Below are 12844 nucleotides of genomic sequence, written 5' to 3'. Positions count from 1 at the left end.
GTTCATCTTCCCTCTTGCTTAAAAAAGTCCCTTGTGCAGACGCTTGTATTTCCCTATTTTGACTATGCTGACATTTTACTGACTGACCTTTCCAGCGACAACAAAACGAAACTTCAACGTGCTCATAATTTGTGTGTACGTTTTGTAAGCAATGTTTGTAAATATGATCATATTACCCCATCCCTGGAAACATTAGGTTGGCTTAAACTAGATAAGAAAAGAAATTTACAGTCACTTCTCCTTCTCTTCGAAATCTTGAACTCTTCTATTCCTTCTTACCTGTCGTCTCGCTTCACTTACCTTTCTTCCCATCACAATCTGAACACACGATCTCGCCATGAAACAATACTAACAGTACCATCCCATCGCACCTCCTCATACTCATCCTCTTTCATAATAGCCCTGCCAAGACTCTGGAATTCGTTACCTGCTAGCATCAGGGACTGTCGAAATGAAATTGAATTCAAACGCAAACTTACTAGGCAGTTGGTCAGTAATTGAGACTCGTTCTGACATGGTTTCTTGTAAATAGTTCTCTTCATCTATCACAAAATATTTGAATATCCGGTAATTTCATCACTATAGATTTTTGTTATTGTAGGTTTAATTTGTAATTCAGTAAATACAAAAATATTCTTTGTTCTTAACTTCTATGATAAAATGTCTAGCTTTCATTAATCAGGTAATCTTGTCGTACTTTAATTTTTATTGTAATTGTAATTGTAAATTTAATATTAATTGTAATTTTATTGTTCATATTATAGTTGTAATCCCCTGGTAGAGGGGCAGAGAAGACCTGACGGCCTTATCTCTATCAGGTTAAATAAATAAATATTAATACTAATATCATGAAATCTATAGCCAGTCTTCCGCCAAATACCATCTCGCTATCACTAATTCCATCCACCCTAAATAACTTAATGATTGATACAGGATCGTTAAATAACTGATTAAAAAGTCGGAATGACTTCTTATCATAATGACACACGTCTATTCACAAAACATCAACTTGAGTTGTTGAAGAAATCTTAAAACTTTGATAATAAGCAGTTGAAAATAGGGTACATTAACACTCATTTGTTACATCTGTGCTGACGATCGTTTCTGGAACTAATCCACCGCTCTGCCACAGTCTAGCTAATATAGTCACGAAGCTTGAGTTCTTGAGGGTACTGGGAACAATAGACTGTGCTGGTACTATTTCGCATTGCCTGTGATGAGGCGATAGTAGCGATCCTAGTGGTTAGCAACTATCTATGGATGCATATTCCCTACTTATTGAGCTTCGTGACTGTAGTGACTAGCTGAAAGAGTGTCTTTCTTCTTTCCTTCCTAGACTGTGGCTCTGCTTAATAGCATTTGATCGCAATAGAACAGAAAGTCGGCGCCCTCCTCAGAAAAGTGTACATGTAATTAATACGTCATGTTTCGCGCCGCATTAAAATTATTCGCAATGTTGTTTGTATCACATTGGAAGTTTGTAACTTATCAGTAAAAATTCCATCAAGTAAGTACTCATAGATATTGGTACAAAACAAATTTAAGGTCAAATGATAACCTTGGGTTTTATAACAGGAAAGCACGAGATTATGCTCTTAGGATCAAGTTGCCGAGTCAGTTGTGTCGAGAAATGGCAAGACAGTTAATTCGAAACTCAGTGCAGATGTCGTTAAGCTGAGCTAGATTTTCCAACATGTCGGAGTACTTATATTTGAAGTGTTTGTTCTGGTGCACGATTCTGATGTGTGTGAATACAAATGCGCGCCCTGTTTCGGAATTAATAAGCACTGTTAGTACAAGTACAACTCATGCTAGTGACAATTTTTCATTCATTCGTGTTCCTTTGATGACGACTGAGCTTTCCTGTCCAGATGGCCAGAGACTAGTAAACGGGAAATGTCGCCAGAGATATGGAAGTGAGTGACAACTTCTGAAAAGATATGTAATTGAAATAAGTTTGTGACATATTGAAGTATTTCCCAGCCATCTATAACAGTGTGCCGAATTCTAGTAAATACTTGCCTTTTTCCTGTTTATTATTAGGCTGTTATTATTATTATTATTATTATTATTATTATTATTATTATTATTATTATTATTAGGCTGTTATTATTATTATTACTATTATTATTATTACTTCCTTAAAAGTTAATTATTCTCCTAGTAATGTCATAATTACTAAGAAGAATGGTATTAGAGATCTTGGTGTCATACTTGATTCAAAATTATATTTCCATGATCATGTGCAATATATTTATACCCATTCATTAAGAATGCTTGGTCTAATTAGATCTATAACTCATTCTTTTTCTACTCCGATGTGTCTATTAATTTTATACTATACATTGGTTAGATCCAAGCTTGAATATGCATCTGTAGTATGGAACTCCATTACTTCCACTGACTCTGCTAAATTGGAGAATATTCAAAGAAAATTTATTTCCTTATGTTCTTATAGATTTTTACCAAATTCCGATGACTATAAATATGAGATTAACTGTAAATATTTTAACTGCTGCAGTTTATTTGCCAGACGTCAAGATCTTGATTACTTATTTTTTTGTAAAGTCATTAAGGGTGATATTGATTGTGAATCATTCATAAGCAATATCAGTCTTCGTATTCCTGCTAAGGGTTTAAGATTTCATAACATTTTTTATAATAGAAATTCAAAATCTCTCTCTCCGGTCTGCAGATGTATAAAATATGCTATTTTGCATGGATTGAACTTGGATCCATTTAATGTGTAGTATACACCTTTTGAGTTTATCATGATATATTCTTACTTGTTATTATTGTCAGATATTGCTATTTATTTTGTTGCATTTGGTCAAAGATTAATGATGACTATTATATTGATCGTATTCCATCTCACTGCCATTTCTATCATTCATTCTCATCATCATTTCTTCTGTTTTGTTTTGTTTTGTTTTGTTTTGTATCTTGTGCTAAACTCTAATTGGCCTTGTACTGTTGTTTTGCACGTTAATATCAGTGGCGTAGCATAAAATTTTGAGCAGGGGAAGCTAACTCAAGTTGTCTTTCATGTACATATGAGAAAACGTATTACAAAAATATAGTCTTAAAATAAATAGTAGTCAATGTCAAGTCAGCAGTCCGAAGATTGGTTGGAACCTCGTAACACCAATAAGGCATGACCTCAAATGGTACGTAGTAAAATATGATTTCATGGTTTACACATATCTCTAACAAATAGACACGGTCATTTGTTTTTTAAATCGCAGTTTTGTTCGTAAGTCAGTCTTGATAATACAATTGTCCTAAAAATTCAAGTAAATCGGTGTCAGGAACTGTTATTTCACTCATTATTTATTATATCAGCCGCATTGCACACTAACACTTCAACTGAACAAACCCTCACGAAAGGGATAACTCGGAAACTTTCAATGTAAAAGCTAGCTTCTTCCGTGCCTTGCGACAAGGGTAGTTTAGTTAGAAAGGGATGGAGAATCTGCGGGATGGGTTACACAGAAGAATGAGTGAAAGAAACCAGTCTGCTTGGAAGCTGGTGTGTGCAGGCTTCTTGTTTACTGCTGCATCACAAATCATCCTGAGCTGCCGCATCACAATATTTAACGCATAAATATAAACTCTATTAAAATTAATAAATAATTTTGTTCATAAACTGCAAGTTTATTATGAAATTATTATTATTAACTGGGGAAGCTGAGCTTTTTAGCTTACATTGACGCTACGCCACTGGTTAATATTCTAAATAAATAAATAATAAATTATTATTATTATTGGTATTTCTACAGAAGAACTACACCAAACGGGACACCCTTTTTCTTTAACAGCTATATACTACGAATGAGTATAGAGTATTAATCACGTAGTTTTACTTTCCGGCGCCCAAATATTTTCAAGAATAACTTAGAAATATTCACCTGTTGCACATGGTATGAATGGATGTATCGCCGCCATAATGGCACTTGCTGATGAGACATATTATTTAAGTACTTAAGTCCAGGTGAAAATTTCTGGTGTTTGAGGGTGTCTGGACCTTTATAAGCAAGAAAACATTTTTAGTGCCAATGGAAGTGGAAATTTCCAAACAGTGGGTGTTTGGGGTCTGGATCGTACCAGCAAGAAATATTTTAGTTTCAGTGAAGATATAAATTATTGTCCATATTTCGACATAATTAATAATCGTGTTTCACATTTAAATGGTGATCCGTTTGCTCGTGATATCTGATGTGGACAGTATAGCGGCGCTATATCAATTCATTACTGCGTATAACAGGTGAATAGATGTAGGAGCCTGATTGCCTTAACTTCACCAGAATAAATAAATAGATATTACTGTATTATTATTATTATTATTATTATTATTATTATTATTATTATTATTAAATAAATATTATCCTGTTGAAAGTGTTAGGTGCCGGAAAATTAAACCACGCATTTAATAATGTACCCGTAGTAAGCAATTGTTAAAGAAAAGATCGTGCCTTCTTTGCTCTTATTTTTTGTGTAGAATCATCTTGTTATTAGAGAAAGTGTAACAAATACGAAATACCATTTTGTTTTTTCGTTTTGAAAATTACATGTTTTGAATACTGAACGTAAAATATAGGGGAGAGTTGGATAGTATCGGATTTCGGGTAATATCGGACAGTGATGTTTCTTACATCTACCACCAGATGGTAGTACCTGAATGACATGGTTACTCATACAGATGTCGCATACAGAAACATAACCATGTCATTCGGGTACTACAATCTGGTAGTAAATGAAAGAAACATCACTGTCCGATATTACCCGATGTCCGATACTACCGAACTCTCCCCGAGTCCTGTTTATTGTTGAATATCCCTGTGAATGGTGCACCGGACTTAAAAGTTCGTAAGATGTTATAAAATTTTTGAAAAAAAAAAAAAAAAAAAAAAAAACGAAACAAAACAAAAACCAAAAACAATTTCCTCAAAATCTATCATATTTCCTTCATAAAAATCGAGGTACAAATATGGAATACTATTAACAAGTTACAAGATTAACAAAGTTGCAAAGTCAAAATGGCCTCTACTAAGAAAAGCATAGAACAAGCATTCAGCATCTTCATTAGAAGGTGTTTCCCCAACTGTAATACTCAATCCAGATGATTCGTCTCTTACGTCTTTTCTCGAACTTGTTTTATGGCTTTTTGCATTGCCTTTTCATTCTACTGGCACTGTTTTCTAAGTGTGTTGGAAGGAGAGGTTTTTCCTTCTCCTACAGATACCAACTGTAGTAACGAAACAGAAAACCAGGGTATAAAGATGGAATACTATTAATGCTAGTATTTCATATTTGTGACACACTGGTGTTGTAAGCCATAACCTCAAAACATATCATAATTTAAAAAACGAAATCAATTAAACATATATATATATATATATATATATATATATATATATATATGCATGTAGCACGTATGTGCGAATCCAGAAATGCATATAGAGTATTAGTTGGGAGGCCGGAGGGAAAAAGACCTTTGGGTAGGCCGAGACGTAGATTGGAAAGTAATATTAAAATGGATTTGAGGGAGGTGGGATATGATGATAGAGACTGGATTAATCTTGGTCAGGATAGGGACCAATGGCGGGCTTATGTGAGGGCGGCAATGAACCTCCGGGTTCCTTAAAAGCCAGTAAGTAAGTAAGTAGTATATATGTATACGTACCAGCAGCCTTTTTCCTCGAAAACTATGTGATACTGGTTGTTCATAAAAAAATTCGATGACCGAAACCTATGTAAAGAATCGATTGGTATTAGTACCGTTTCCCGTAACAAGCCGGAAGTAGAGGTATCTGTGGTCAACTTCGAAATTTCAAATGAGAACATGAGTCATTGAAGGTACCATTGGAAACTACTTTTAAAAAGAAACAACTTTCACTGAAACTTTTTTTATATAACTTTTATTGTTTACTCACAAAGCAAAAAAAAAAAAAAAAAATAGTATCTTCTGAGAAATGCTGTATGTTGTTTATGTAAGTACACTCTTCATAGTAAGTGTTCAAAATGTACGCCACCCTGTTCTAAACAATGTTCTGAACACCTCCTAATATCCGTGATTGCACTTTAGCACAGCTGAGAGACCCACAGGCTTCTATCTAGTCCTCTTGACGTAAAATGGATTTCTATAACTGCCAAAGCGATCTCGTGTATAGGGGAGAGTCGGGTAGTATCGGCCATCAGGTAATATCGGACAGTGAGTTTCTTTCATCTATCACACGATGATAATACCTGATTGACATGGTTACGTTTCTGTGATGTCGCATAGAGAAACGTAACCATGTCATTCAGGTACTACCATATGGTGGTAGATGAAAGAAACGCACTGTCCGATACTACCCGATGTCCGATACTACCCGACTCTCCCCTACCACTGCTTTGGAGCACTGAGCATGCGTAGTGCGTTGAATCTCGAACTTAGAAAAATTCAGGTAAGGCATTTTTTTTCCTGGAACTGTACAGATACAGAATTAAATTTGGAGCGGGTCTTGATGGGAGTCCACTTGTATGTAGGCAACAATTTCGCACGACTATCCATAAGTAGCATATATACAGGGGCTCTTGGTTACTGCACATGCGCAATGTGTTGTAAGTGAAAAATAAGCGAATTCCAAGGCCATTCCGCCTTCTCTTGCACTCAACTAGTATGATACAAAATTGCTACATTGCTATAAACAAACCATAATTAATACAATACAATATATAATTAATATAATACAATAACAATTCTTTTTATCTTCCCAACACACCAATAAAATAATTATGTAAAAATAATAGTCATTCTTAAATATAGTTAAATTATTACAGCTGGCGCCAAAGTTTTTGGCGTGTGTCATAGAATAAAGTGCCTAGATTGTGAGCATGTTGCTAGTGCAGCTGAGAATGGTACCACTTTCTATACACGTCACATCAGCCATTTGTCAAACACAGTTGTCAGACTGACACTAGCATTTAACGTTCCCATTAGTTATTTCACACGCCAAAAACGGTGACGCGGACTGTAAACTCGATCATGATTATAATTATAACATCAACTTATAACTTTGTTTAAGAATTGGTTCGCCTTAAAAATTGAGCGAAACATGCTGAATTAACCAGTAATTTCAACCGAAGAATTCTCTAGATCCATGTTAACTAACTAATATTATTTTATCTTCTGTCTTTCATCCTGTACGCGTTGCGGCGGAATATCTAAGTATAGTTTTACAGTTTTGAGTTTATCTACTGACGTTACTGTGCAGTCGTTATCAGTCCATAAGAAGCGAAGCATGTCGGAGTTAATATTTACGAGCCATAACGCCAAAGTAATGGACATATTTAGCAATGCCAGCATTAATAAACTACATAGATTTTAATACGTGCTTAAATAGAAACGCACGTCACTGTTTCTTTTGCACTGTGTACCATCAGCTTCAAGGATTAGGTATTCGAAACCTATTTCATATAAATTACTTTTGACTTTATCAAATAAACTTGGGGCGTTTCTTATCTTGCTGGCTCTTCGGTTTGCAATAGCGATTCACTTCTGTTAACAGTTCTGATTGAGTCCGTTCAATGTGAGAATTTCAGTTCAGTTTATAGGGTTGAATTCTACGTATTTCTATAGCCCAATTCAAGGATGCACATCTTAACGAATCTCCTGGTTGTCAGCCTCTCATTTCCTGATGCCCCTTAGGCAAGAAAGATTTGAAAACGAGGTGGAAACTGGGGTAATAGTGTACTACGATACCATAGCCATGTCTATGACTCAGTGCTAGTACGCTGGTGTTGCATCCATACAGTCCAGATTAAAACCCTGACTTGATTGTGATGGGATTGTGGTGGACAAAAATAGAGACGTTGTAGAAGTTTTTTTCGAGTACGCCCGTTTGCTCTTTCATTCCACTCGCACTCTTTATCTCCTTCTCATTTCATCTATCATTTTCAATAGTGAAATGGGCTGAGGTCATCGGCGTATCTAATCGTTTTCCCGCTGATCCGGAGATTTTCTTCAACTATAAGACAAATGTCAGGTAATCACATGTAGAATCCTTGGCTTCTTCTCGCCAAATACCATCTTGATATCAGTTATTCCATCGACGATAATAACTTGAAATTACTTACCTAGTTCATACAGTGTCGTTAGCCAAATTATATATATATATATATATATATATATATATATATATATACATATATATAGGTTGGGGTAAAGTCTTAGAGGTATAGCCGCGTCGCTGTTATTTCAGGCAGCCAGTCACGTTGTAGCTCGGCTACATTTAAACGTGCGCGTCTTGTCATTGGTCCCTGATGACGTTATACACTTCCACTGCTGCCACATTTAGTAAACAGCTGTTAATTAATATAGACTACTGTCCTGTTCGGCGGCAATATGCAACAGCGCGGGCAGCTTAAGACGTAAACAAAGAGGAGGAGCCACGCCGGAAATAACAGCGTGAGATTGTACTATGGGTCATTAATGTGTCAATTGAAAGCCAAATAATATGTAAGTTATACCTCTGAAAAACAATTCGAAATCACTACCGTACATTCGAATAAATTAGCATTAAGTTAATGTCTCTTTCGGAAATCTGACTTTCGGAATTACTCTTATTCGTAATTTTAATGTGTGTTTGAATAGCTATAAAATTATTTCATTAATGTGTGTTTGAATAGCTATGGAATGATTTTAGTAATGTGTGTTTGAATAGCTGTAAAATGATTTCATTAACGCGTGTTTGAATAGCTATAAAATGATTTCATTAATGTGTGTTTGAATAGCTATAAAATGATTTAATTAATATGTGCTTTAATAACTATAAAATGATTTCATTAATGTGTATTTTAATAGTTCTAATTGTTGGCCAATTTCACCAACCTTGTTAATGTTAATCCAATAATATCCAGTAAAACAAGACAAGATAACAAGTCAAACACTAGTATTACAAGACTATTAACAACAACAACAACCAAATTTCTTGGCTTAAAAATCGATAATGTGTTAAATTGGAGAAATCATATTAAAGAAATTACCCCCAAACTAAATTCAGCTTGTTTTGCTATTAGATCTATGCAAAAGATAGTAAATATCAATACCTTAAAAACAATATACTTTGCATACTTCTACTCGGTAATGAGTTTTGGAATAATATTCTGGGGAAATTCCACAGATAGTAACAATATTGCCCATGGCTTGTCAGTATATCTTTTCATTAACAATCTTCCTCGTATGTAATCGTGAAAACTTTGTAACTAATTCAACAGTTCAGAGCATAAATACACGTCAAAAATGACTTTCATACTCCATCGGCAAGTCTATCGTGCTATCAAAAAGGAGTGCGTTATATGGCAGTATAAAAAATGAAACTCAAAACATAAAATTATTTAGGGTCAAATTAAAGAAGTACCTAATTTCTCACGCCTTCTATTCTGTAGGTGAATTCATGACATTCAATAACACTTCATGAAATTGATACTTAAACTTTGTGTTGTACTAGTAGACTATATTGTAAATCTCGTCTGTATATATTTCATCTAGACTGTGACTATAAATTAAGATTTTATAATAGTATTAAGTTTTTTGACTTGTTCCATATTCTAGCTGTAAACAATGTATGAATACGGTACCATGGAATGTTAATAAATACAATACAATACAATACAATTAGCTTTTATGAAACAAGGCCCTGATCCAATGTGTCTTCCCCAAGTCTGCAGTCCGCGTTAGTACTAAGCACAGCCGTATTAAGTAGGTGCCTTTTATACTATTATTTGACTTAACTATTCCTTTTAAATGCCAATTGCTTGGTGTACTTTCCCAATGAGGCAATACGGATTTTCAGTTATTTTTCGACTGTGTGGAGGCATTATGAAATTCTTACAGCACTTAAGGGTTAGTGCCGGTTTACTGGAGAATAACCTTGTACTTATTTCTAGAGAGTCTAAGAAAAACCATTAGTAAACCTTCCAGGTAAGAAAAGTCAAAGGTTGCATACATCCGCTAAGGTAGAGAGGCATGTTTATTTTTCAGGAAATTTAGGATGGAGCTATTTTCTTGGAAATGAGTCTTGGTGTAATCTGGAACTAAATTACTACGAACTGCTCCAACCTCTCTAATTACTGTAGTCTGAAAAATTAATGATAACTACTTTGAAGGTCTTAACGTCGAGAAGAGTCGAGAAAGTTTAACTTCCCCCCGACGTCTTTTTTTTATTGTTCTCAAGCTCATATGTTGCAGTATGACAGAATCATTGGTCAGAATGCATTTCTCATTAAAATATCTTGTAGTCCGACCATCGGATCTGTGCCCCCGTGAGATATGCGAACTGAACCTTAATTCCTTTTCAGTCTCGGCATTTCATTTCTCCCCCTGTATTCCTATTTCTCTTTTTTCTATCCCTCTCTCTTTCTCTCCCCCACTACTCACAATTTTGAGCCTTCTTGCGGGACAGTTTATTTGCACTTGCAGTCCAGTATTGTCAACTCAACATGAATACTGTAGCACAGAGTGGTGAAAGAAATATTATTGAGCAAGCAATAGCATTTTGCATAAGTCAATCAGCGTCATTAGACCTACTTAAATTAAATTATGAATAAGTAATAATTAACCTTACATTATTATAAGCAATATTCAAGAGACATGACACTGTTTGACGGAATTTGGCAACATCCCTATTCGGCAAGTTTCGTGGCTTGCTGTTTGACGTAATGGGGGAGAAACGGGTGGAATGGGGTGAGTAGAGGCGTTAACTTTTCCAAGAACTACGACAGCACTGAAGGGGCATAGGTCCGATGGTCCGACAATACAATGTCGCTGATTGGGACGGGTGGACTATGGACGTAGAAAAAAAATTCTTTCAAACTTTGATAAATTGTTGCCACAATATTAAATGGCCAAGTGACATAAAATCAAGTGACATTGCTTATTGAATTTTGCTCCTCTCACATCTGGACGAGGCGGTAAAGAGTCGTTAACACGATTATCCTCCGAGGCGTTATAGCTGGCTTGTGAAACCAGAATTCGCTACTCACTTAGGTCCAAAATTCATCATGATGCTAGATGGGCATGAGACCCATACATTGGCCGAAATGGTTTTCTCGGCTGATAGCAATGTAGACTAATGTAACAAAAAAGCTATTGAAACATATTGAATTCAAAATAGAAATACATTGGTTGTGGAACACACTCGTAACTATGACACGAATTTATTAGACTACTAAGTTTATCGAAACTCTAGGAAATGTACAGAGAAGTCCTCTGATCAACTTTCTACTAGTCCTGGAATGCACGAATTTAATGAATTTATAAGAAATTAAAAATACTATTAAAATATATTGAACATATATATATATATATATATATATAATTTGAACTGTTAATGGAAATTACTGGAAAACGACTGAACGGATTTTAATGAATGGCCCCTCACTTTCAAGCTTGGCATCCAAGGATTTGCGCAAAAATAGTAGTTTTCAGTGAAATGTTAATTTTCCTACATAATTTTCGGTATTGTCCAAAATCCATCTTTCGTCAGTTTTGAGAACTAATAGCTTTTCAGGATAAAACAAAACAATAAAATAAACATTATCAAGGAAGCCATGCCTCCAGAATTGCCAACAGATTCTCTGACACCATAATGCTAATAGGTCGATCTTCGTTTGTGTAATCGAATGTTATATTATCATGAATTTACAGATCTGATAGTCTGTTGTGTTATTTTCTTAATATAGCTGTGTATAGGTTATTAAAAACTGTATTTTGTGGCCAAATGTCCACATATCGAGAACTTGTATGTTTCCAAACAAAATTTGAAGAGAGTACCCATCTATTGCCACTTATTGCTTTGCTGCAACGTTAATAATTACATAGATGAAGTATTATGAAAAGAAGCAATTATTTTGTGACCGATGTACTTTATAATCTCAAGAGGCGGAACTCCTGGTCATGTGTTAAGCATAGTACAAGGCCACCGGTTACGACAGAGTAGAAATATATATATAAAAAAACAGTGGAAGTCCAATAGACAAGTCACTCATTCTCTAACCACAGTGATCTTTCGGACCCAAGTTTTTATAACCTTGAATCAATTGTCGCAGTACCAATAAAAAGGCGACATGCGTAGGCGTAGACAATTACTGGGCGTAACTGCAATACATGTATGCTTTTTGTGTATCCGTTAAGGAATGAGTTGCATGCCAATAATGCTGCTCGGCTAAGCCGGCTCCATCCACCACAGCACACTTTCCTGTCCAGCCAACAAGTCCGAATACTATTGCTGTAGATATCTTGAGTCATACGGTAGCCACCACCACTGCCATCTAACAACCTCTGGACAAAGCCACGAGGAACACCTGCCATGACGGACAGTCGATACGACATCGAACAAACACAAATAGTACTCTGTCTATTTTTTTTAACGGAGATGGTAAGAAAAGTGGAGGAGAAAAGGCGGGAGATTTTCGAGAAAAACTTCACAACGTTAGTTTTGTCCATCACAAATACAATTCCCCAATCTCCGACATTTGAACTCGGATCACCTTAAGCCAGCGCTCTGCCAACGGAACTACCATGGTAGCTTGGCAAAGTGCGGGATCCAATGTCCTAGTGTTTATTACGTATTTAAGAAAATTTAAGAAGTAAACTATAAATGTGTTGTAATTGAAGGAAGTGGATTGCTATACAAAGATTTGACAGCGCGAATTATCTATTTATTTTCATGTATTTATAGTCGCTTTATCTCCTAGATCATATCGCGACTGTCTGTAGTTTTTTTGTTGGAAATGCTTGTAGCTGTTGTACTATGTCTATTATTCCGTGGTAATTGGGATCCAATCCGTCATTGCCCTTATT

General features: G+C 35.4%; 1 protein-coding gene across 9 annotated transcripts in view; it reads left to right on the top strand.

Annotated features, from left to right (window-relative positions):
- Positions 1–12844, top strand: part of LOC138706473 (splicing factor 3A subunit 2-like) — a 128688-nt gene that overhangs the window by 86140 nt on the left and 29704 nt on the right. Inside the window, exon 1 of one of the 9 annotated variants that reach the window (XR_011334009.1) lies at positions 113–1916. The exons of the other annotated variants lie outside the window; for them this stretch is intronic. The gene's annotated coding sequence lies outside the window, so the exon portion shown is untranslated. Of the gene's footprint in view, positions 1–112; positions 1917–12844 lie in introns of those variants that run through there. 9 annotated transcript variants of the gene reach the window in all.

The sequence above is a fragment of the Periplaneta americana genome, chromosome 9 (assembly GCF_040183065.1).
Source record: "Periplaneta americana isolate PAMFEO1 chromosome 9, P.americana_PAMFEO1_priV1, whole genome shotgun sequence".
Taxonomy (NCBI): domain Eukaryota; kingdom Metazoa; phylum Arthropoda; class Insecta; order Blattodea; family Blattidae; genus Periplaneta; species Periplaneta americana.
This window is presented reverse-complemented; position numbering and strand designations above follow the sequence as displayed.